Source organism: Ictidomys tridecemlineatus, chromosome 3 (genome assembly GCF_052094955.1).
Source record: "Ictidomys tridecemlineatus isolate mIctTri1 chromosome 3, mIctTri1.hap1, whole genome shotgun sequence".
Taxonomy (NCBI): Eukaryota; Metazoa; Chordata; class Mammalia; order Rodentia; family Sciuridae; genus Ictidomys; species Ictidomys tridecemlineatus.
The window spans coordinates 160,920,287-160,943,815 of NC_135479.1; the positions used below are offsets into that span (position 1 = coordinate 160,920,287).

At 33.8% G+C, this 23,529-nt stretch overlaps 2 long non-coding RNA genes across 3 annotated transcripts in view; one reads left to right on the plus strand and one right to left on the minus strand.

The window, feature by feature from the left end:
- Positions 1-476: 476 nt before the first annotated feature.
- On the minus strand, positions 477-2,440 carry LOC144375881 (uncharacterized). The gene is made up of 2 exons (XR_013435736.1): positions 2,333-2,440; positions 477-630 (listed from the first exon to the last, which is right to left on the minus strand). It is a non-coding gene; the product is annotated as an uncharacterized LOC144375881 (long non-coding RNA).
- A 125-nt stretch (positions 2,441-2,565) lies between these two features.
- The window catches only part of LOC144376432 (uncharacterized), a 29,952-nt gene continuing 8,988 nt past the window's right edge, over positions 2,566-23,529 (plus strand). The window contains exons 1-4 of one of the 2 annotated variants that reach the window (XR_013436919.1): positions 2,566-2,652; positions 3,156-3,231; positions 19,788-21,327; positions 21,777-21,910. This is a non-coding gene — a long non-coding RNA (uncharacterized LOC144376432). The other variant, XR_013436918.1, reaches the window with a different exon arrangement.

The following is a 23,529-nucleotide window of genomic DNA, read 5'->3' on the forward strand; positions in this document are numbered from 1 at the left end:
TTTATTGTCTACGATTATATTGATCAGTAAAGCCACTGTTATATGGGAACCTTCATTCAGTGAGGGGAAATTCATTCAAGGAATTAATAGACTGGTAGATAACAAACTTAGAATTAAAAATAGGCAACATAACTTTGAAATTATTTCAAGTAAATAATCCGGTGAGACTTACTGGTTTCCCATAGGGCATGTGTTACTGTTTGAGCTGTTCCTATAAAAATCTCATGTTAGACAATGCAGGAATATTCAGAGGTGAAGTGATTAGATTATGTGGTTTCGGGAAGATGATGGCCAACATCTCACTGAGGGTTTCTTCTGATCAGAGGAATCCAAGACACTCTAAATAGCCACCCTAAATCTTAATATCTCAAATAATTAACAAATAATAAAACAGAAACACTCAGAAATATATTTACAAAAACAAAGTCCCTGATAGATCTAGTCCACCTGGGCGCTTAAACTAGGCAAAGACAAAATGGCTCCAGTGGTTTATTTACAGGGGTACATCAAAGGCAGAGGTAAGGTTTCAAGGGTGGAGTCTTGCTTTGTGATGTCCTGCAGTCATGAGGTTGATTGACATCTTGGCAGGTCACACCCATCTCAGGTGCTGTTTGGGATCTTAGGCAGAGCCTGTGGAGGAAGTTCACATGCATCAAGCAGTCAATCCTATGGGGAATACCCCCAGGAAGTTCCCAGTGCTGGACTTATCCACTCAGGAGGCTACTATGCGCAACATAGTCTACACTTTGTGACAATGAGATCTGTAAATTAATCAGTGGATTAATCTGTGAAAGGCTTAATAATTTGAATGGATTTCCGGGTAGTAACTGTAGGAAGGTGGGGTGTAGCTGGAAGAAGTAGGTCACTGGGGATGTGCCCTTGGGGATTATATATATTATCCCTGCCTCCTCACGCTCTGCTTTCTGGCTGCTAAGAGCTGAGTAGCTGTCCTCTTGTATGCCCTTCTGCCTTGATGTTCTGCAATGTCTCAGGTCCAGAGCAATGGAGTCAGATGACCATGGACTAAATCTCTGAAACCATGAGCCAAAATTTACTCTCCATCTTCTAAGTTGATCTCTTCAGGTATCTCAGGGACAGTAACAAAAAGATGACTAACACAGTGTGCATTTATCAGAATGAACAAATATATTCTATGGATGTGGTAAAAATTATAACAAGATCATGGAAAATAACTACAATAGTCATTAATAGATAAAGCATTTTCCCTATGTTATTGAAGCAGTTATTTTGATTTTTAGGGTCTAGGGTGCTGGATACTTTTCACACACATAAAAAGGGAAATTGCACAGTTTCACTAAAGATCCATAGAACATGATAATAGCACCAATATCTTTATAGGTTTATCTAAGAATTAAATGAGATAATCCACTAATGAACTTGGGCACAACAATCAACACATTTATTTGAGATGATAAGAAAATTTACATTTAGTGCAATTATTAATATGGTTGTGTTGACACCTATATATTGCTATGTTTTTTGTTTTTATTTGTTCCATCTGTTTTTTGTTTCCAATATTTTCTTTTCGATTAATTCAGTACTTTTTTATGATTTAATTTTTTTCTTTTGTTGTCTTTACAACCTTTTCTTTTTCTGCTTTAATGATTGCTTAAGTTTTACAGCATACATCTTTAACTTATCACAGTTTGCTTTAGATGAGGATATGCCATTTCAGATACAGAGTAAGAACCTGACAATAGTCTCCCCTTTTAGGCTTTGTTCTGTCCTTGTCATGTATTTTTCTTTCACATATATTACAAGCTGTATAATGTATTATAGTTTTGCTTTTAGTAGTCATATTTTCAGTATTCATCATTCTTTTATGCAGATGCAGATTTCCATCTGTTACCATTTCCCTTCAACCCAAAGGACTTCTTTTAAGATTTCTGGTTGGGTACTCATCTGCTTGGGACAACTACTTTCCATTGTTCATTCAAAGAGGTCATTAGTTATTCCTCATTTAAAAAAACAATTTCACTCTACAAAAATCCTTATTTGGTAGGTTTCTGAAAAGAAATGTACAGTTATTTTATATTTTTCTCTGTACATTAAGCTTCTCTTTGTTTAATTGCTCTTAAAGTTTTCTTTTATACTTTATTTAGAACAATTTGATTCTGATGTACCTTGGGATAATTTTCTTTATGTGACTTATGTTATGAGATTATTTGATTTTCTTAGATATTTGGATTTGTACTTGTCCTCAAATTTAGAAAATACTTACTCTTCTTTAAATAATTTTTCTGATCCCCTTTTTCTCCCTTTTTCTAGATTCTAAACACACATATACTAGAATACTATAGTTGTCACATACCTAGGAGAAACTGTTCATTTCTTTTTTTTCAATTTTTCCTCGCTATGTTTCATTTTGGATATTTGCTATTGCCTTTATCTTCTCTCAACACAATATTTTCGTCTGGAGTGTCTACTCTGTCATTAATCATTACTCATTGTATTTTCCACCTCAGACATTGTAGTTTTAATGGCTAAACTATTAATGTCAGTTTATCTTGTGTCTATTTAACTTTTTCAATGTGTAAAACAGACAGCAAATAATTCTTTCAGTGTCTTTTTCTTTAATACTAACATTTGTATCAGCCATGGATTATTTATTTGATCTTTTGCTAATTGGAGGTGAAATTTTTCTGCTTTTTGCATGCCTGATAACTTTTAACTTCTAGATATTTTTGTATTCTTATAAATATTCTTCAGCTTTTTATCTCCCAGATTTTAGGAAAAGGATTTTGGAAAAGGTTTGATCTGCTCTAGAGTTTCTTTTAAGACTTGGGAGACAAGAGCAAAGTCATATTTATAATGAGGCTAGTTATTCCTTACTACTGAGTCAAGACATTTCTGACTGTTACAACCCCTTCCAGTGAATTATGAAGTTTTCCTGACTGATATGAACAGGCAGTATTTCCAGCTCTCGGCAAACTTTTTTGGTTATTCTTTCCTGAGTTTTGTGTAGTTTTCTCATGTGCAGGATGGATTACTATCCTGATCAACAAACACTCAGGGATACCTTATGCACAACCCTGGAGGTTTCTCTGTGCAGTTCTTTCCTCTTCAGTACTCAGCTATATGAATTCTGGTCCCCTTGATCACTTCAGATTTCTAACACTGTCTCCTCAACTCAGATTGTATGCTGGGCTCTGTCTCAGTTTCCTTCCTCATGCTGCAGTCTGGAAATTATGTTCAGTAACCTGGGACAAGGTAAGACTTAACTCATTTTTTGACCTTCACTCAGGGATTTCTATTTGTGTATTACCTAATGTTTAATTCTTAAACATCATTTTATTATATATAAATACATATGTATATACATATACACATACATGCACACTAGTTTCATATCAAACGTTTTTTTTAATTTTTATTGATATAATTTTCTTTTAGTATAGATAATAGTAATGATATCTCCATTGATATTTGGAGAAATCTTATCAAACTCTGCACATACACTTTGTGGTAAAATTTATCTTGGCTAATTTTAGCATGAGACTATAGGTAAAGAACGATTGCTTATCAATAATCAAACATTGATTACTGAAGTAAACTTACTGTGCAATATTGAAGGAATGAGAAAAGAACATTTTAAATATTATTTTAAATATTTTTGGAGTACATTAATATTACATTTTTATTCTCTTATGTTGCATTTTAGTTATACTTATAAAAAATTAATGCAGTCTTTCCTTGTTTTTATACAAGCATCCAGTGTGATCTAATCTGAAGAATAGAATTATCAAGTTTTTCACATGGACAAATCTTTTACATTATTAAAAAACATTGTTTAGATACTGTTCAGATTATTTTGATGCATAGAGATAAAATTAAAGTAGAGGCTATTTTAAGTTAACGTTGGAAGAATAAATGTAAATCCTAGTTATTTTCTATTGTATTTCATTAAGAAAAACATAAATATTGTATTTGAGGTACAAAGGCATTATTGGCTATAGCACACAGCCTGCAGGATCTAGGGACTAATTAAAAGAAGTGCTATCAGGTCAATGGAGAGGATTCCCTAGTTGGGTGTGGATGTTAGTGAAATGAAATCTTACATTACCTACCAGAGCTTCAGAAATTTGGCCGACATAAGAATTACCAGAATTTTGGTGCTCAATATATCTCTATAATGGCTTTTACAGGACAAATATTTCTAAAATTTTAAATGGGCTAAAATATACACAAAAGATTAATATGTAGATTTGTTTCTTAGATTAGAAAATTTTAGCAAGCAAAACCACACATATATAGTTAATACAATGGTCAATGGAAGTATTTTAAATACATGTAGATACCATGCATAACATCATTTATATAGTAAATAACTTAGGTTACCAGGATTTTATCTTTCTACATAATCCATTAGACTATTGAGGACCATTATAGTTGTTGTGAGTGAGCTGGGGGGAGCATTCTACAGAAGATAGCCACTTTTGTAAAGTTACTCAATTATTCTGCAACTCCCTATTCTAAATAAGTATGTATTTGCGTAAAGGAAAATATTCTTATTGGTAACCTCTTATAAGAACCAAATTTAAGAAGAAAGAAGAGGCACAACTTAGGGACAATAAGCAACCCCCTTCCTTTCATACTCTTTGTCTAAGTGAAGTGTTTGTTTAAAAGTTGCTTTAAAGGGATTGGAAAGGGATCTTTTATTAGACCACAAAAAAGAATGGTGATGATTTTTATTATCATTCAGTGGACTGTGAATTCAAATACAGAGGGTCAATATTTTGTTTTATCCTCCAAAATATTACATGAAACAATTGATAAAACCTAATATTTGTTGAATTTGTTACAGTTTTTAAGTGACTTTTGTATACAGTGTCTCATTTGATCTTCAAAACTCAATGCTTAAAAAATAGAAGTGATTATTACAGGTTTTTATTATTTTTAAATAAAATATATCCACTGGAAATTCATCTAGTTTCTAAGTGCTCAAGGCATCAGTAATTTGAAATTACAGCAATTCCAGTTTATTTTGTCACAGAAACCTGATTGCTTAATATATGAAAAAGCACTGAGCCTTAAAAACCTATCTAATTCGTTAGAGCTTGTACAATATAATGTTGTCTGCAGTGTATTTAGAAGGCCATTTTTATTTAGCACAGACATGAAGCCTTTTCAGGACTCCTTTGAAATTAAAGTGTTCTCCAAGTCCTGGTATCAAGTAAGCTATGGATTACAATGACAATGACAGCTTCTGTGGCTTCTTTCCTTTAGTACCCAGAAACTGAAGGCAATTGAAGAACTGATTTCTTCTGTTCTCTTTTTAAACACATTCTTTCATACAGTGCTTTTTAGGATTCACTTGGTGTCCCATTTTCTCCATTCTTTCATTCTATTCCCCTTTTCCTCATGTTTGCATTCAATTTCAGTTAATATTACTTGTCATCAATCCAATACTCTTTAAAGAGGATTTGTCACCTAGATGCCTTTTTTCCTTCTATGGTAAATAAACTTGGTACACTTGAGTTCATATCCTGACCTAACAGCTGAAAAATCCTACTGGATTTGAGACCATCATTCTGGTTCTTAAATCGAATGTCTAGTGTATATATATATAAATTCTGAGCAAATAAAATGAGTCTACAAAGAGACAAGCTTAAAGATATTAAATCCAAGCCTCCTAACTGATAGACAAGCTGGAGAGAAATGCTATGGTGGGTAAGCTCCTCTCTTTTGTGTAAAAATGTTATCTGGCCAGGCAAGCCTCTTAGGCTGAGCATAATTAAAGTCAATGGAGGGAAAAGCACACACATTTTAAAAATGCAACTTAAAAATGGCACTGGGAGAAAATTCCACTATTTGTACTTCTGAAGGTGAAGAACAATGATTGGATGAGTCTGTGATTTCCATGGGCAAAGAGGAGGAAAAACTGTCCCCCTTTAGTTAAAATCTAACCCCACCTGTCAAGGCAAGGCAGACCTCCATGAAAACACAGCAGGGTTGAATCTGTTTGCCATATGTTTTATTGTGATTTGCATTTTTCTGCATAGTAATTTATAAGCTTTAATAAAACATTGATTTATACGATGTTACAAAGAACATCATCTTTCAGACTTTAAACATTTCTACAGCCTAAATGCTGAGGTGTGGAGGTAGGGTATAGATTAGCTAGATTCTTTGCCCTGGGGAAAGACTTTTCTTCCCCATCTGGCCTCTCTAAATGCAGAGCCTTCGTTGCACATTTTTTCTATTATTATTTGTGAGTAGTTTGTCACTCTCTAATTTCTGTTAAATTTCATAAGACCAGACAAATTTGCATTTACAGGGCTATTAGATAACGTTTAGCACTTTTCATCTTCAAAGTGCTTTTTAAATATTAACTAATCAAAGCTGCCTGCACACTCATAAGGCAGAGGAATATTGGGTGGTTGTTCTTTTTATCTTTTTTGATTTACCTTATGGCGAATTTGTGGGATAACTGATTTTTTTATGCACATGCACACACATATACAAACACATACAGCCTGGTGTTAGGTAGCTTTTCTCCACTAATAGGAAGATGGTACCTTTACTGCAATCTGAACTTGGAGGACTGTGATCCATTCCTCATCATGTGTAGACTGGGAGAGTTACTTATATTTGTGCACCCATGTAGCCTTTTCCTTCCATAGATTGCAATCTTCATTAGAATAAAGGCCATTACTAACACATGTTTTTACTCTTGCACAGTAGCTAACTTACTAGTAAGTTTTGATTTGTTCATTCATGTATTCCAAAAATATTTAATTATTGCTGTAGTGTTGTTAAATTTCTCTTAACACTCTCTGAAGTTTCAGTGAAATGAATTGAAAATACTTAAATCAATAGGAGAAAAGGCATCTAAATTCGTTAACCTGCACAAGCACAGGAGTTGTACAAAATAGGAAACTCAAAAAAGACTAGATAGTTGAGACTTAAACACCCTCTTCCAGTGGGCAGGGAGGGGAATGGGGGACTGAAGGCAATTTTGGAAGGGTAGTAATTGATTTGGGGGAGAACTGAATGGACCCAAAGAAAGGACAATAATTATAAATGTGATTCTCTTTGGAAGCTGAAGAACAGACAATAGCTTGTAACAAGGTCTGTCTAGGTGTGGTGACATTTCTGTCTCCTCCCTGCAAAATGTGTTTAATCTTCCTGGTTAATGAGATTTCAGGGAAGAAGTCCAAGACAACTGTATTTCTACTACAGTTGTGGCAGAGCTTTATTCACTCAGATAAGGGAGCTTCAGAGAGAGCCTCTCCTTGCACTAAGAGAGAAAAGAGGGAAGGTTAGAGAGGCCTTGATTCTGTTCCTCCAGCTCAGCATATGGAAGTGCCGCACTTTGGGGTATCCCTTTCTGAACCCCAACAGTGCCTTCTCTATCACAGGCATTGTATTAAGTACTAAACAAATAGTTAATGAATGATCTTCTCTTCTCTGAGAATATACTGGTGGACTAGAAGTAGGAATTGGATTACATACGCAGTGGGGTGTGAACATTAGGTGAAGGGACTGTTTATGGAATGTAGACAAAGTAAAGAGAACTAACCACCATTGGTAAAGACCCAGGAGCCAGCAGTAATGGGAAGATATTACCCATCTATTGACCAGGTAGGTAAGAGCCGGAGCCATGAGATGGAATCTACCCAACAAGAGATGTGACATTAGAAAAATAAAACCATTTCCAAGATTGTGTCCAAGTAAGAAGAGAGTGAGGGAAAGGAAGACTCCTAACTGTCCATCTTCCCATCCTCTGGGGTCCTGTCAAAACCAACTAAAAATAAAAGATAAAGTGAAGCTGACTGATATGGTTCATAGAGGTAACAAGGAACATTACAGGATAGAGAAGAGGTGTGAGCTATAAAGAGGATTTCAGAGTATTCAGCATAATTGCAAGATAATGATTAAACATGGCAAATTTATAAGTGGGTGTTCACATGGAAAAAATCACAAATACATTTCTGTAGATACATTAGAAATGGAAAATATTATTGTTTGTAAGAGAATCTCAGTTTTGTTCAAGCAATTATCATACAACATGGTGACTATAGTTAATAACAATCCACTATATACTCAAAATTTACTGAGAGTAGATTCTAAGTATTCTTACCACACATGTGAAGTAATCCATAAATTAATGAGCCATTTACAATGTATGCATATTTCAAAACATCATGTTGAACATCATGAATTTATGTATAATTGCATACAAATTCATATAAAATGAATTCACAAAAAATGTATATAATATTCTATATAATTTAATTTGTCATTTAAAAATAAATAATTAATAAAAAGGAAAAAAACAATGTGAACTTTAGATCTTGAAAGTTTATATTTTTTGTTTGAAGTAACTTGGCCTGTGAAGTCTTAGAATCCTTTAATTTGCATAAAATATATAAACAAAAGAACCAACTGGGTGGAATGTTGCACACCTATAATCCCAGCAACTTGAAAGCCTGAAGCAGGAGGATTGCAAGTTCAAATCCAGCCTCAGCAATTTAGCAAGAACCTGTCTCAAAATAAAAAACAATAAAAAGAGCTGGGGATGTGGCTTAGTGGTTAAGCATCCCTGAGTTTAATCCTTCCTGCCAAAAAGAAAAAAGAAAATTATTAGCCTTTTATTTCTGTTCATTAGATTTCAAATGACTAGTCTTTCAGATATTTAACATCACTAGAAGTTGACAATAACCTACATCATTTCTATTGTGACCTCATTAAATTGTTGTGTGTGTTTTTTTAAATCAGTAATAGGACAATTGAAATTTGTTCCCTGAAATATTCTTTTTTTAACCAATACTTTTTTTCTCCTTAAATATTCTAGCATAATTTGGGGAAATTTAAGTATCATGAAAGTGACTGTGTTATAACAGCATGCTCAGGAGTATTATCTAAGGTCCAACATCTGAAGCAGCTTCTGCATTTCCTTCAATTAATGTGACTCACTTAATAGATAGAAGATGACTAATTTTATTCAAAAAAGAAATACCTATAAAAATTATTGACATCTTTATTTCAATCACACAAACCTTTTTTATAAAGAGAGAGAGAGAGAGAGAGAGAGAGAGAGAGAGAGAGAGAGAGAGAATTTTAATATTTATTGTTTAGTTTTCAGAGGACACAACATCTTTGTTTGTATGTGTGCTGAGGATTGAACCTGGGCCGCACACATGCCAGGCAAGTGTGCTACCGCTTGAGCCACATCCCCAGCCCACAAACCTTTGATATCCATCCAGATTTTGATTTTGATCACACACACATGATTTTCTTTAGATACTTTAAAGAGTTATTTTCTTTGTTCTTCTCTAAAAGAACTTTGAGTGAAATTGATTTCTCAAATTTTCTCACTTATTATTATTCTTTAAGTTATTCATATAGTATATCAAGAAGATCGATTCTGCTTGCTATGGTCAATAATACAAAGTGAAGCAAATTCAGGCAGTTCTGTACTCAAAGTGATCCCTGAGAAATGCATATGAATCGGCCTCATTTATTATCCAAATATGTTTCCCAGAGTTTTACTTTATATTGGAACTAGGCTTTCTGCTGGGTACCAAAAAAATATTTCCCAAATAGCAATTACAGTTTGAACTGCTGACCTGCATGTACATGCTTCTCTCAATTCTGACAATGTTGTTTTTCAGTTTTTCATGGAATAAATTCTGTGCAACATTTCCTGAGCAAGTTATGAAAGCAAAAGCAACAATGACAAAAAAAAAGCCAAGTGGAGATCTAGTTCTAGAAATTATCTTAGCTTGCATTGCCTCGAGCCCTGAACATTTTTAGTTGTTGTTAAGGGGTACTGGAGATGATCATATTTATAGTGTTTGTTTGAAGGTATATTTTGAAAGACTTAGATATTTCACTTTTTAGCACAGCAATAATTTCTAACCATTTCATACTTATGATTAGTAAACACTAGAATGAGCTACCCAGTAAAAAAGGGGAGATAAATTATTAGTCACATCTGATTGCATAGGCTATAAGCTTTGAAAAATGCAAATGATCATGATATAGTCTAGTACCACATGAAATATCCTATCATCACTCAGTAGTTCATGAAATTTGAAACACATTTGATCTATTATAAAAAATATTGTTGAAAGTAAATTATGTGACCTATGTTAATACATATAAACAGCTGTCACTCATGATTTTGTAGAAGGGGCACTACATGAGTAATAAATATCTCTCCAACACTCCCTTGAAGCCCTCCCCAAATGTTACTGTTTTTCTCAGTTTATTTTATAAATATGCAAGGAATAATATGCATATGCCAATGCAATTTTTAGCAAAGGGACTGTACTAAATTCACACTGATTTTTATGGTGCTTTTTTTCCTTAACAGATTATCTTGGAGACATGAAAGTGTATGCATATGCAATAATTAATAATTTTTTAAACGATAGACTTTATCTTTTATGCCTAAATTTGTCAATAATAAAACAAAGTTAGAATAAATATATAAGTGTATGTATATATACAAGTACTTATTACATACATGTAGTGAAAATATTGAGTCAATGATTTTACATTTGTCAAAATAGCCAAATCTATTTTATATTTTAATATGTATTATTCAATTGATCTGCAACCATATTACAATTTATATGACACAATGTAAACTAATGTGTATTTCCTCCTTGTTAATGTCAAACCTTTAAGTTGCCAGCTAAGAAAGTTAAAAAGGTGAATGTGACCCCTTGCACATGTTTGATCCATATTTACTTATTTTAGTGAATTGATCTTATTTATTTTCCAGGAAATAATAAATGATATCCCTTATGCTCTTACTGACATAACCATAAATATTTCTCCTCCACATTTTAAATTCTGATTTTATATTGCTAAAACTTTGATGTTGAAAAATATACTCTCTGTCTACTTTTGAGAACCACAACAAAACAGAAGAATTTAATTTTCTTAGCCAATGAAATGGACTTTTTTGTTAGTTGTGTAAAACACAGTAATAAAGAACAGCAGCAACAAAAAATAATACAGGATTCAGAGTTCAAAGTTCCCATCCCCCACACTAGCTATATGGCCTTGGGCAAATTACTACATATTTTTTCTTTGTAAATGAGGTGTGAATGAATTTAGCTTACAGTGTTCTTATGAGAAGTGAATGATGGCAAGAAAGATAATTTTCTTCCCTGGTACCTTCTTGAATCTTCATACAAAAAACTTACTTTCAGGATGGGCTTCTTTGGAATACTGAAAGTCAAGATATATTATTTTATAATTTATCCCAGCAGTCAGGAATAGTAAAATCCACAAGCAAAGGGCGGAACACTTCACTATGTAGAATGTCCTTTTCCTCTCCGGATTTGTCTTTCTGTAAACCATCCTTTAAGAGATTCTCTAGTCACAAACTCAAGTCTACTTACGTGTATCAAACTTGCCTTTTCTAAATCTGACAGTGACTTTTAGCCCATCTAACATCAACTCTTCATTCTACCCTCTTTTCTTTAACATGTTAAAGTCAATGAACAAATAAACGTTAGAAGCATTTTTTATTGATTTGAGTCTTCTGGATATAATAATATCACTAATATTATTATTAACTTTTACTTTTGGTACTCAAAGCAGCTGCTAGACTTTTCTATTGTCAATTAATACTCACCAATTTTATCGGCTAGTTTTGTATTGAATTTAGTGGCCAAAGGAACATTTAATACTGATGTATTTATCCTTGGATAATAAAGTTAGGTTCAAACCTTATAACCTCAGCTGAAGTGATTGCATTTTTGCAATTACATTAGGCCTCCCTAAAGCAGGTTAATTGAACTGCTATGTACTGTTTTGTCAAGATTTATCCCCTTGTATAAATCTAGTTGTGTCAGCTCTGTAGCACATTGTTCCGAAAGAAAACTACCTGCCTCTAGAAAAACTTAAACAAGTTTCTGTAATTAAATAGAACAGAAAGACAGATTTATCCCAGCATTGGTTTAAGGGGAAAAGTGTCATACTGTGGATAGAAAGGATTGCAAGTGGAATTACCTAAAGGTGGCTTTTGCTTGGGAGATCCAGGATTTGGTAGAGACAAAGGTTTCCTCAGATATATTTCATTCTTTATCTCATGCAACATGATTATGTTGAGGAGTGAGCATTATAATCATAATGAAATGTTTGTATCTAAATATTTACAATCTGGGTTTAGTCGTTTTTGTGAAGGCCAGAGGTATTTGTCTTAGACTTTATTTGACTAAAAAGTTACTTTATATATCCTGTGTATCTGTGTGTATGTGAATTAATTATATGATTCACCTATATCTCTTGTAAATTATTATAGTATGATTATAAAATATATAGTTTATATAATTTTAGTTGTTATAACTAGATTTACTCTTAAGCTATGATTTTAAAAAAATACCTTGATAAACAACATGGAATAAAAGAGAATTCTTAAATATGTTTTCATAGAGTGCAATTTTTAAATTCCTGATAGTACAAATTGAATAGGATTTTGTAGATGAGATCATTGAAAAGAGGGGTAGTAGAGGTTAAACAGAATAACAGAAGCTCAAGCTAAAGAAGAAGGAGGTTGGTCACCCAAAATCCCTGCTTAGTGAAAAGGAAGTCACTGTGTATGGCTGTAAAAGATTTCATGATTATTTTATTTGCATTACCAAATGGCAAAAAGCTAAATATGATTAGGAGTTCATAGGAAAGAGGTAACTTTGATCTGTAATAAATGAAATAGTTTTGTGGAGAAATCTGAGCCAGACCTATAGGGGAACTAGGTGGGATTTGACTAGATAGAAAGGCAAGTGCAAATTAACCACGGAAGCAGAAAACACCAAAATATATGTAAGAGACTGCAGGACAGGAGCACTGGGATATGAAATTGAAATGAGTTTGATCATGGGGGCCCAACTGCCAGGTCAAGCAGTTTGAGGTTGATCCTACTAGTCATGAAAGTCTTTGAAGACTTGTCAGCAGGTATCTGAAGTGATCAAAAGCCTTTCCATACTCATAAATGTGGTAGTATTTTGTAGAGACTATACAGAAATTCTTCATGGATTTTTCAAAAAGCCTAAAGATAGTGTCATCTAAAAAAGCAGATTTAATGTCACAGTAATACTCTAAATGGAGTATTTTGGATGAGATTTCACCTCTAAATCTTTTAACTCCCTTAACTGTGCTAGACTAATAAGCCAAGGCCTGGGTATTTTGATGCTAGAAGAGAATATGGGAAAGGTGTAGATTTCCTAATCATTTAAACCAAATTGCAGCATTCAAAGGGTTTGGAGAAAATCTCTCTCTGTGTGGCTATGCAGTATCATTGGGAATTTATGTCTTTGCAACTGCATTCAAAACTCTCATTAAGAACAAAGTACTTGATACTTCATCTATGCCTGCAATTTTACCAATTTCCAGCACAAATCCATTCTTTGGTTTTAAATTAGCCCATGCATGAATGAATCACGAAACATATAAAGTCATTTTAGCATCCTATTGTCAACCGCGGTCTATGTGTTAGGGCCTAAGTTCATCTGCCACATGGACTCACTCAGATTTACCTTTGCTGTTCAATGTGTATTTATATTACTTTTAAGAAAAAGAACACAGCCTATGTGTGATGTAGCTTGAGACAGAGTCAGATAATTAGATTTGGGTATTGAATCTTTGGTTTGGATGAGGTCAGAAAATTGTTGCCTTTGGGATGGACAGTCCAGGAAGGAAGTACAGAGGCAAGTTCTGGGGTGTTTGAAGGTCCCTGTAGAAAACCTGATCTTTTAAAAAATTTAATATTTTTTTCTTAATATTTCTTCAGCTACTCTTGGATTTTCTGATTACTTTAATAAGGAACGTATAGAATATCAGACCCAGGAAGCCTCTCTTTACTTTTCTAAATAAAATTCTGTTTCCTTTGCTAAGGACTCTCCATACTATGTAATTAATTGGTTTTTATAAATCCTCAGTACTCTGGGAGACTGTAGGGGAAGAGATATAGGGAAGGCAGAGATATGCATTACCAATTTTTGTGGCTCTAGCACCTAAGAGAGTGTGAGGTATACTATAGACCCTTAGTGAATATCAGTTGAATGAGTTGATAAATCAATAAATAACAATATAATAAGTACTCTTTATTTGTAAGTCATCAAGTCAAATTGATGTCAAAATGCATAATTAGTATTTTTTTAAAAAAATCTGTCTGTAAGGTACCTGAACATTTTTTGGCAGCTCTAATTTTGACATAAAAATTAGTTAGGAATATTTGATATTATACCCTTTCTGGTCTTCTTTTCTCTCATTTATTAATTAAATTTAAACTTTGTCTGCCTTCACCACTATGTATTCCAAGGATACTAATGACCATCTATTTGTCAAATCCAGTTTTGAACTCATTTAATCTTCTTGACCTCTAGGTAGTAATTGGAAACTAATTAACAAATCTAATCTTCTTTTCAAACTTCTTTTCCCTCTTGGATCCAAGATACTGCACTAGGTTTTGATCTCTTTCCTCTCCTGGCAGCCATACCCACACAGCCATTTCCATCTGCATGGGTAACCTCCCCATTCAACACATTCTGTGTTTGTTCCCCTCTTCTTTTTCTACACTGTTTATACTTTGGAGTATTTTCCAAGCTAATGTTTTCATTCATTACTTAACTATGTTGTTCAATACATACTTATTTCTGTCACTTTGAATCAAGCACTTGAATACTACACCATGCTATAAAATTTGTTGTTTATAAAACTAAGTATCATCTTTCCACTTAAATTTTTCTTTTCTGTTATGGTACCAGGTATCTCCTTATGTTTCACCTTTAAAGCTTTGTTCACCTCATTTTCTCCTATTTCTCATTTTTTTATATTTCGCCTTTGCCACTTACAGCAAAGGTGAGCATATTTCCTTAGGTTAATGCAATAATTATTGATGCATTAGTTTCCCTGGGTCCAGGTACCTTACCTCCTCATGAAGTCTGATATCTGTGCTGTGCTGCATGGAGCCTCATCTCCTACCTTTATTATCTCTGTCTTAAAATCCTTTCCTGATATGTACTGGAGGTAGCCTGTCTTGCTCAGCCTGGTGGCTGACAGAACTCTCCAGCCATTTTGTCCCCACAAACCTGAGGAGATGATGATGAACCCAAGTCGGCTTACTTGAGTTGATGCCTTTGCCTGTACTTATCCTTTTCTTAGGTTATGCAGTAAAATTCAAGAGAGATCTTTATTCTGTCCTCATCTAAAATTCCAAATTAGGGGTTGGGGGTATACCTCAGTGGGAAAGGCCTTGCTTAGCATGTGAGAGCCTTGGGTTTGATCCAGCATCACCAACGTAAGAAAAGAAATGCAATTATAGGCTTGGGGTCTCCCTCAAGTTTCCTGCATGTCAGTGCTTTCCATTAGAGGAGATAGCATTTTAACTGGTGCACAGAAAAGCATTATCAAGAAATGAATGATTTGGAAAAAAAGTTATTTTCTTCTCTATTTCCTTTCTCTCTAATTTTACAATGGAGAAACTTTGGTTATAACTTGTTTTTTAATATCACTCTAACACTTGTTCATCTTTCTTTTAATCTGTGAGGAAGCAGGAAGAACACTCTGTACATTTGGCAGTCAATATTATCTAGTTAGAAATAAAGATTATTACTTTACTGACATTTGTTCATCTTCTGTTAATGGCAAGGGTATTCATTTACCCTTTTGGTGATGATATTAAGATTCCATTTAATAATGCTTTAATCAATACAGAAAAATGCCAAGTACATAAGGATATAGATAATACCTCTTAATAAGGAGAGATTCAAGAAAATGGAATATAAAAGTACACAAAATTCCAAGGTCATTCACAAATGACTGTAATTTGGGGGACCTTCCAATACTATTTTAGTGTAAAATTATGTTTTCTTTTTAAACCTCAAAAGTGCTTTTCATACATAAGATAATTATTTTAGTAAAGTGATATTGCTTGGTTCAAAACTCTGCTCTGCTACTTGCTGCCCTAATAAGTTATTAAATACATTATCAAGTTCAGTGTTTTTTAATCTGTAAAATGAAGATTGAAAGCAGTATATTTTCACAGACTTGCTGGGAAGAATAAGTGAGATATTGTATATAAAGCAATTGTTAAAGTCCCTGACTCAGTGTTAAACCTTAATAAATGTTTCTTCTTCTTCATTCTTTCCTCTTTTCTTTTTGTTACTATTTTGCCATGCATTAAGATATATGGTAAATGTTACATATAACAAATATATAAAATTTATATTTTTTGCCAGGTGCAGTGGTGCACACCTTAATCCCAGCAGTTTGGGAGGCTGAGGCAGGAGGTTTGTAAGTTCAAAGCCAGCCTCAGCAATGGCAAGGCACTAAGGATGTTGAGAGCCACAGCCAAAGGGGCCCCAGCAAACTTCCAGCTGCCAGCTGATGATCCAGCTGCCAGCAAACTTCCAGCTGCCAGCTGATGATTGGCTCACAGTGGCCCCAGCAACATCTAGCTGATTGGCTCCTCTGTGGTGATGTTCATTGGGCTGTTTCCCTGCCCTTCAGACTGCCAGCTGATGATTGGCTCACAGTGGCCCCAGCAACATCTAGCTGATTGGCTCCTCTGCGGTGATGTTCATTGGGCTGTTTCCCTGCCCTTCAGACTGCCAGCTGATGATTGGCTCACAGCGGCCCCAGCAACATCTAGCTGATTGGCTCCTCCACGGAGCTGCTCATTGGGTGACTTCTTTGGCTCTGCCCACGCAACCCAGCCAATCAGCCTCAAGAGCAGGAGGATTGTGGGAGGTTGAGAGGCTGGTGTGGGGGGGAGAGGCGTGTGGAAGCCGGTGGTGGCAGTTGGGCTCTGAGGGTTTTTTTCCCTGAGGAGCTGTTTTGTTTGGCGTTTGTAGTTCTAAAAATAAAGTTAGTTTCTTTTGACAAGTGGCTCCTGATTTGTGCCAAGCCAGACTTCGGCAAAGGAACTCAATGAGACCCTGTCTCTAAATAACAGGGCTGGGGATGTGGGTCAGAGGTTGAGTGCCCCTGAGTTCAATTCTTGGTACACCCCCCACAAAAAAACCTATATTTTTTATAAGCTAAATCAGTCTAGGCCACTATAAGTGTGCGCAGATGATGAAATCCCATTTTTTTCCATAAGGAAAATGTTAAATGAAATGGTAATATCTGAAAGAATCTCATAAATGGCCATCATTTATGAGACATGTGGCCTCATGAATTCTGAGGTCATTGGGATGAGTCTAACTGCCTCCAAAAAACTAAAAACCTAATATTGGCAAATTGTGCCATGCAATTGGTCTCTCAAGCAGTGCTTCTCCGTGTCATCCCTAGACTCTCTAACTACAACTTTTGTGCTTCTGTAAGAAGTGGTGAGCTGCCATGGCTTATCCTTGTACAAAATACCCCTCCTGAGCTGAAGGATGAACAATGTCATTCTCTAAGATTTTAACTGTTTTTCTGTAATTATGGCTTTCCCTTCATTTGTTTCTTTTCTTATGTTTAGTGTGTTTCTGTCCACCTCTAGGACCACACATGCACAGAGACTTGTGTCAATGGCTTTGCCACATAAGTCTCTTTTCTTAGACTCTTAGTCCCTTTTGTCTCTACTCTCTTCCCATTTCAAAGATTTTGATAATACATTAGTTATATCAAGTATTTACCTTTTTCTCTTCATTTTCATTTACAAGCTCATTGAATACAGGTTGTCTTTAACTTTTTATCCTATATACTTATTTGCTAATAGGCTCGGAAAGTTATTTTAGCAAACTTGTTAGCTATCCTAGTGAGGATGCTAACAATAGACAGAATTACTTTATTTTGGGTGTGGCTGAGAATGGAAATAAAAAGAAATGCAAAATCTTTGGGAAATAATGAATAAAACAGTGTGATTGGAGCTGATGGATCAGGATGGACCCTAAAATGAGAAAGTTGCTTCCCATGAGCACCGTTCACTAGCACTTTTTGAGGAGGGAGGTATTCTAATAAGTGCTTAAGAAAGATGATTGTGGAAAAATAACTGGAATAAACTAACACTGAGGATTTCACCTTCTCTGAGTATGTTATCAATGGGGAAATGTTTCTGAAGTTGAGAAGGAAATAGAACATTTGACTACATAACTTTCATCATAGCATTGTAAGAAATAATGATTTTAACACATTACTTACTTAATATTTATAAATATCTTATGCCTTTAGCAGCAAGTGTATATTGAGTTTATCAAAAGTAAGCCATAAACATGGTATATGGAAATGCAATTTAATTGGGATATACTTTTAAATAAGAAATCTATATGTAAACTTTCATATTTATATCTACTCTGAATTTCTATCTTGTGAGGAACAAATGAATAAAATAAATACAACATTTTTTGTTAAAGTTATCTCCACAGAGACTCCTTATGAAGATTATATATTCATTATCAATGCTAATATAAGTATTCAGTAAGCTAATGTAAGATACAAGAATAAATGACCTTGGGAGTAAAAATAATAAAATAAATCATTATTATGATACTATCAAACATATATATGTATTTTTTAATTTAAATATAATATTCTGTAAAAATATTTTAGTCAGCCTGGCATAGTGGCTCAATACAAAAAAATATATATGTATTTTAGCCAAACATCTTGCCATTATTTATTTTGCTCTATTTTTAATTTAATATTCTAATTGACCAATAAAAACTATTTAAATGTTTGATATAAGTTATGATATGAAAAAAATATACATTGTGGAGTGGCTAAATTGAGTTTGTTAACATATGCATCACAGTTATTAATTACAATGAGTAGATCATAACTGTTCTTACCATAAAAAAGTATAACTGTACAATATAATATTATTAACTATAGTCACTATGTTGTTCAATAGATCTTTTGAACTTAGTTTTCCTAACTGAAAACTTCTATCCTTTGAGAAACATCTCAGTCCCAATTCTCCCCACAGCTCCTAGTAATCACAATTCTGCAACTATGCGTTTGAGGTCTTTTAGATTCCACACATACTTGAGATCATGTGGTGTTTAAGTTTCTGTGCCTGGTTTATTTTATGTTAGCACATATCATTCAGTTCTGTCCTTGCTGTCACAGGATCTCCTTTTGAAGGCTGAATAATATTTCATTGTGCTTATGTACTACATTCTCTTTATGCAGCCATTAGTTAATGGACACTTAATTTTATCACTATCTTGGCTATCACTAATAACGCTTCAGTGAGCATGTATATGAAGATATCTCTTCAAGATATGGATTTCATTTTTTAGATACATATCCAGAAGTTGGATTGCTTAGTATCCTGTAGTAGCCTTATTTTTAATTTTTTAAGTATATTCATATTATTTTTCATGTAATAATAATTTTACATCCTCACCAATGGCATGCAAGGATTCTCTTTTCTCCACATCCTTACCAATACTTTCCGTACCTTATCTTTTTGATAGTAGCTATAATAACTGGGAGGCAATATCTCATTGTGGTTTTAATTTGCATTCTCTTAATAACTAGTGATGTTGAATGTATTTTCATAAACCTACTCTTCATTTACTTGTCTTTTTTGAGAAATGTTTCCTTTGTTTATACACCAATTTTTATTTGGTTAATATTCTTGCTCTTTTTGTTATTGTTATTATTCTTACATTTCAAAAAAAGTCATCACTCATATAAGTAAACTTAAAGGTTTCTTTTTAAAAAAAAACTACAAATTAATAGTAATAACAATGGCTAATATTTGTTGAGCATTTATTTTTATTCAAGGCATTCTTCTAAGAGGTTACTATATATTAACTATTGGAATACTCTCAAGAACCTTATGTGAAGATATGATTATTTTCTCTGTTTTACAGATGAAGGAAGTACAGACATGAGAAGTAATAGAATTTACCCAGTTCTCCTATGAAGCAAAGCTACAGAGACAGTGTTTGAACCCACATACTCAACTTCAAAAACCTACTTTCCTAACTAGAATGCAATTTCACCTCAGGACCAACACATCAAGCTTTGATTTAATAATAACAAGCAAGATCTTTTGTGCAAACTCTTGTTCATCTGTTCACTTCCCCCAGAGGGAAGAATTTTAGTGACATAAAGTCAGACTTTCTAGGGACCTTCAGTCATTTTTTTATTTCCATCACCACAGACAACTTGAAAAGCATTTCCTTCCAACAGTTAGTTTTTAAAGCTCAAAGAGTACTCAGTCTATTGCCAGTTAACTTCAGGTTCAATAACAAATAGGAAAAACACCAGCCTCTGCATGAATAACTTTTATAGTTTGTCCATTAGAAAGTCCAGGAGCGTGATGACCAAGCACAATTTGCATCTGCTTCCTCAGCAGACTGCCTGGTAGATGAACAGCCCTCGGCAGTTCAAGTGAAATATTTAGTAACTTAGCAGGGAGTAGTATGAAAGCAAATTATATACACTGGAGAAATGCATCGCCGAAAATGTTATGGTTGGGCTTGATATTAAAATGTATTACCCTTACATTTGCCTTTTCTATTCTCTGAAAAAAAAAATTAAAGAGGCACTTTTCTGTAGAATTGCAGTATACTAGTTTTATAATTGCTATAAACCATAATTTGACTTAAGGCTTTTATAAAAACTGGATATATTTTCAACCTCTATATATTTAAGATATAGATCTCACATAAACAAGAATATTAAAATAGAATTTTGCACATAAATACTCTGTTTGCTATTTTAAACTTACTTAATATGCACATGACCAAAGTTGCTATATTTCATTCAAATTTCTGGTATCTATTAATTGTTTATGTAATGTCAGAATGGAAAACTGTGACTAAAGGTCAAATCTGGCTCATAGTCTGTTTTTAAATGACCCACAAGCCAAGAATTATTTTCACATATTTAAGGGGTTATAAAAAGAACAGAAAAATATATCTATATATAGATATATACAATATACATATAAACATAGATATATACATATACTTTATGTATGTCTATACATGTGTGTATATGTATACATACACACACGTATATATGAATGCACACACACAGGCATATATATATATATATATATATATATATACACATTTTCCCACCCTCTTTTTTTTTAGAGAGAGTGAGAGAGGAGAGAGAGAGAGAGAGAGAGAGAGAGAGAGAGAGAGAGAGAGAGAGAGAGAGAATTTTTAATATTTATTTTTTAGTTCTCGGCGGACACAACATCTTTGTTGGTATGTGGTGCTGAGGATCGAACCCAGGCGGCACGCATGCCAGGCGAACGCGCTACCGCTTGAGCCACATCCCCAGCCGCCCCCCCACCTCTTTTTTATATTTTATTTAGAGACAAGTTCTTGCTGAGTTGCTGAGGCTGGCTTTTAACTCATCCTCTTTCCTCAGTCTCCCAAGCTGCTGGGATTACAGGTAAAAATAATATATTAATAAAGACTCATATGATCTGTCTAGACTAAAATATTTATTATATGTCATTTTACAGGAATGTTTGCCAGCCACTGATCTATGTTTTAGATCATCTGGTTTTTATTTTTCTACATAATTGTTTTATATTTCTTAGAGTTTTCTAATTCAGTTTTGGTATTCAGCAGTACTTTATCTTCCAACTTAAACACACTCAAGGACTTTTATTTGCAACTGAATACTAGCCTAAGTCTGATATCATTTCATGTTTGATTTGGGAGAGAAGTGAGGGGCAAATTAGTGCATTTGCCTATGCCCCAATGTAAATCATTGAGCCAGTGAACAGACTATGTTATCTAGACTCCAGAGATGGCCTGGCAACAAATTATGCTTCCTGGTATAGGTATACAAACTTGTATAATCCTCTTCTGCATTGAATTTTTATTTTTCCACAGTAACCAATAGTATGGAGCAGAAGTGACACCGTATTACTTCCAAGCTAAGTCATAAAAAAATCTCATCACTTCTGCCAGTTCTTCTGGAATGCTTGCTCTTCAAAACATTCCCTTCAAAATGTAATAAGAATTCAGTAAGTATCTCCAGCTGCATGAAAAAGACACCTTTAGGCACTCAGCCCTAGCTGAGCTCCTACACATCAACCATCAGTCACCAGTCCTGTGGGTGAGCTATCCTGCATTCTTATTCTAGTCCTTCAGATGACTGATTCCAGCACCAGCTGCCATTTGTTTACTAGCACTTGAGAAATTCCAAGCAATAACCACTCAGCTGAGCTCAGTGAGCTTAAAGCACCATGAGAAATAGTAATAATTTTTTTTCAAGCCATTAAGTTTTTCTTGGTTTGTCACTCAGTAACAGAAACAGAAACACCATGTCTGATCATTCCTTGATCAATTTCTTACTCATTAGTTTCACCTTGCACTTTCTTTGCATTATCCTGAAACTAATTATTTTTCAAAGAAACTTTGGTTTCTGATACTGGAGAATAATATTTACAAACTAAGACCAAGGTTTTAGATAATCTATAGGGCAGGCCCAAGATAGCTATAGTAAGGCTCCCTCGATGAGGCTTCCAGTGGGCTATGTTTTTAATATGTAGTCAAGGTCATTAACTCTAGAATTTGTGCTCTGCTCACCAGTACTGAACAGATTCATTACAAGTTTCCAAGACAGTACAAAGATGGAGTTTAAATACTGTTTTCTAAGAAAGTGTGGGTGGGTGATGAATGAGAAAATTTTGTTCTTATCTATAATTTATCAAGAAAAAATGGAAATTACAGCACAAAAATAAGAAGTTTGTTCTCATTGTAAATTCTAGACCCTCAAAATCTATATAATAGATAAGAGTTACCACTCTGAATCTTTTTGTACTGACATTTCCTTGTGTAGTCTACAACTTTTTTGGAGAGGAGTGATTAGCTTCTGAGCAGCTGGGATTACAGGCATGAGAGAAAACTTGCAGCTAACCTGTTTTTCACATTATGTCTTCAACCTCCATAAATTCACAAACCATGAACAAATAGCTCTCTTTGCTTTCAGATTTTAATAGGTAGGCATTTTCTCAAGAAATAAAAGAACTCTTTTATTGTGTTCTATATTTATTGGCATCATTAGACTATTAAAAATCATAGAACATTATTATTGTTGTGTGTGTGTATGTATATGTATATATATATATATGACTGTATGACAAATTTAAAAATAAAATAAAATGCAAAAAATAGCACAAACTTAAACATATCAAAATAGACATTCAGAAAGCTTAATAAGCAAAAGTTATTCAAGTTCTTCAAAATAATTTAATTCTTTAAAAACAAATACTGAGTTTGCTGGGGAAGTAATAATATGAAGTTATTTTACTAATTAAGAATGTGTGTTGTAATGTTTAGAGGACCTAGTAAAATAATGTTAATTATCAACTCATAAAATGGAAAAATAACATATAGAATGACAATAAAATTATTTCAATGCGTGATTCAAGATAACAGGATGAAAAGCAAATATAAAATATGATAGGGCATGTAAATAAATAGAGTTATATAAAAACCAACTGTATCATTAAATTATATTAGAAGAAAAAAATCAAATATCCAAAAGTCTAAAATTGTCTGATTGAACTTTATAATAAAACATATGCCATCTAAAAGAAATATATTTTAAATTTGGACACAGAGTATTGACCCTAGTTAA